Source organism: Danio rerio, chromosome 21 (genome assembly GCF_052040795.2).
Source record: "Danio rerio strain M-AB ecotype USA chromosome 21, GRCz13ab, whole genome shotgun sequence".
In the NCBI taxonomy this organism is placed as follows: domain Eukaryota; kingdom Metazoa; phylum Chordata; class Actinopteri; order Cypriniformes; family Danionidae; genus Danio; species Danio rerio.
In genome coordinates this window covers 19,827,501-19,830,000 of record NC_141041.1, presented here as the reverse complement: position 1 = coordinate 19,830,000, position 2,500 = coordinate 19,827,501, and the positions used below count along the sequence as shown (strand labels likewise).

Here is a 2,500-nt window from a genome sequence, read left to right as displayed (position 1 = left end):
CTTTTTACTGTGGTGGACGGAACGTCAAAATGTTAATGTCAATTCTGATTGTGCAGAAAAGGCAAACAAATTTTAGTGAATGATTCAAGACAATTGAAGATGCTGCAACTGAACCTAGGACCATACACCGCTTTCTTAACCCTGTTCATCGTCTATGGACAGAACCTCAAAAGGCTCTTGGAGATGCTGGTGATTGAACCCAGGACCTCATACATGCAAAGCATGCGCTTTACCACTGAGCTACATCCCCAGTTGAAAGGGGAATATTTTTCTTTTTTTTTTCGCCTTTTTACTGTGGTGGACAGAACGTCAAAATGTTTATGTCAATTCTGATTGTGCAGAAAAGGCAAACATATTTTAGTGAATGATTCAAGACGCTGCAACTGAACCTATGACCATACACCACTTTCTTAACCCTGTTCTTCGTCTGTGGACAGAACCTCGAAAGGCTCTTGGAGATACTGGGGATTGAACCCAGCACCTCATACATGCAAAGCATGCGCTCTACCACTGAGATACATCCCCAGTTGAAAGGGGAATATTTTTCTTTTTTTTTCGCCTTTTTACTGTGGTGGATAGAATGTCAAAATGTTTATGTCAATTCTGATTGTGCAGAAAAGGCAAACATATTTTAGTGAATGATTCAAGACAATTGAAGATGCTGCAACTGAACCTAGGACCATACACCGCTTTCCTAACCCTGTTCATCGTCTATGGACAGAACCTCAAAAGGCTCTTGGAGATGCTGGGGATTGAACCCAGGACCTCATACATGCAAAGCATGCGCTCTACCACTGAGCTACATCCCCAGTTGAAAGGGGAATATTTTTCTTTTTTTTTCGCCTTTTTACTGTGGTGGACAGAATGTCAAAATGTTTATGTCAATTCTGATTGTGCAGAAAAGGCAAACATATTTTAGTGAATGATTCAAGACAAACGGTGACACTGCAACTAAACCCAGGACCATACACCGCTTTCTTAACCCTGTTTATCGTCTGTGAACAAAACCTCAAAAGGTTCTTGGAGATGCTGGGGATTGAACCCAGGGCCTCATACATGCGAAGCATGCGCTCTACCACTGAGCTACATCCCCAGTTTAAAGTTGAATAATTTTCTTTTTATTCCGCCTTTTTACTGTGGTGGACAAAATGTCAAAATGTTTATGTCAATTCTGATTGTGCAGAAAAGGCAAACATATTTTAGTGAACGATCCAAGACAATTGATGACGCTGCAACTGAACCTAGGACCATAAACTGCTTTCTTAACCCTGTTTATCGTCTGTGGACAAAACCTTGAAAGGCTTTTGGAGATGCTGGGGATTGAACCCAAGACCTCATACATGCAATGCATGCGCTCTACCACTGAGCTACATCCCCCTGTGAAAACAAACATTTTTTTTTTTGTTTCCACCCTTCTTAGCGTTGTGGACGGAACCTCAAAACGATTAAGTCAATTCTGATTGTGCTGAAAAGGCAAACATATTTTAGTGAATGATTCAAGACAATTGTAGACGCTGCAACTGAACCTAGGACAATCAAAATCTTTCTTTACTCTGTTTGTCTGTGGACAAAACCTCAAAAGGTTCTTGGAGATGCTGGGGATTGAACCAAGGACCTCATACATGCAAAGCATGCGCTCTACCACTGAGCTACATCCCCAGTTGAAAGTTGATAATTTTCTTTTTTTTTTTTGCCTTTTTACTGTGGTGGACAGAATGTCAAAATGTTTATGTCAATTCTGATTGTGCAGAAAAGGCAAACATATTTTAGTGAACGATTCAAGACAAACGGTGACACTGCAACTAAACCCAGGACCATACACCGCTTTCTTAACCCTGTTTATCGTCTGTGAACAAAACCTCAAAAGGTTCTTGGAGATGCTGAGGATTGAAGCCAGGGCCTCATACATGCGAAGCATGCGCTCTACCACTGAGCTACATCCCCAGTTGAAAGTTGCATAATTTTCTTTTTATTCCGCCTTTTTACTGTGGTGGACAAAATGTCAAAATGTTTATGTCAATTCTGATTGTGCAGAAAAGGCAAACATATTTTAGTGAATGATTCAAGACAATTGAAGACGCTGCAACTGAACCTATGACCATACACCACTTTCTTAACCCTGTTTATCGTCTGTGGACAGAACCTCAAAAGGCTCTTGGAGATACTGGGAATTGAACCCAAGACCTCATACATGCAAAGCATGTGCTCTACCACTGAGCTACATCCCCAGTTGAAAAAGTAATATTTTTCTTTTATTCCGCCTTTTTACTGTGGTGGACAGAACGTCAAAATGTTTATGTCAATTCTGATTGTGCAGAAAAGGCAAACATATTTTAGTGAACGATTCAAGACAATTGAAGATGCTGCAACTGAACCTAGGACCATACACCGCTTTCCTAAACCTGTTCATCGTATATGGACAGAACCTCAAAAGGCTCTTGGAGATGCTGGGGATTAAACCCAGGACGTCATACATGCAAAGCATGTGCTCTACCACTGA

General features: G+C 40.9%; 9 non-coding genes across 9 annotated transcripts in view; all 9 read right to left on the bottom strand.

Annotated features, from left to right (window-relative positions):
* Nucleotides 1–178: 178 nt before the first annotated feature.
* trnaa-ugc (transfer RNA alanine (anticodon UGC)) lies at nucleotides 179–250 on the bottom strand. The gene has a single exon. It is a non-coding gene; the product is annotated as a tRNA-Ala (tRNA).
* A 203-nt stretch (nucleotides 251–453) lies between these two features.
* trnaa-ugc (transfer RNA alanine (anticodon UGC)) lies at nucleotides 454–525 on the bottom strand. The gene has a single exon. It is a non-coding gene; the product is annotated as a tRNA-Ala (tRNA).
* Nucleotides 526–737: 212 nt separating this feature from the next.
* On the bottom strand, nucleotides 738–809 carry trnaa-ugc (transfer RNA alanine (anticodon UGC)). Its single transcript has one exon. It is a non-coding gene; the product is annotated as a tRNA-Ala (tRNA).
* Nucleotides 810–1,021: 212 nt separating this feature from the next.
* On the bottom strand, nucleotides 1,022–1,093 carry trnaa-cgc (transfer RNA alanine (anticodon CGC)). Its single transcript has one exon. It is a non-coding gene; the product is annotated as a tRNA-Ala (tRNA).
* A 212-nt stretch (nucleotides 1,094–1,305) lies between these two features.
* On the bottom strand, nucleotides 1,306–1,377 carry trnaa-ugc (transfer RNA alanine (anticodon UGC)). The gene has a single exon. It is a non-coding gene; the product is annotated as a tRNA-Ala (tRNA).
* Nucleotides 1,378–1,587: 210 nt separating this feature from the next.
* trnaa-ugc (transfer RNA alanine (anticodon UGC)) lies at nucleotides 1,588–1,659 on the bottom strand. The gene has a single exon. It is a non-coding gene; the product is annotated as a tRNA-Ala (tRNA).
* Nucleotides 1,660–1,872: 213 nt separating this feature from the next.
* trnaa-ugc (transfer RNA alanine (anticodon UGC)) lies at nucleotides 1,873–1,944 on the bottom strand. Its single transcript has one exon. It is a non-coding gene; the product is annotated as a tRNA-Ala (tRNA).
* Nucleotides 1,945–2,156: 212 nt separating this feature from the next.
* trnaa-ugc (transfer RNA alanine (anticodon UGC)) lies at nucleotides 2,157–2,228 on the bottom strand. Its single transcript has one exon. It is a non-coding gene; the product is annotated as a tRNA-Ala (tRNA).
* Nucleotides 2,229–2,439: 211 nt separating this feature from the next.
* Nucleotides 2,440–2,500, bottom strand: part of trnaa-cgc (transfer RNA alanine (anticodon CGC)) — a 72-nt gene continuing 11 nt past the window's right edge. Inside the window, exon 1 of the tRNA in view lies at nucleotides 2,440–2,500. This exon is cut by the window's right edge and continues 11 nt beyond it. This is a non-coding gene — a tRNA (tRNA-Ala).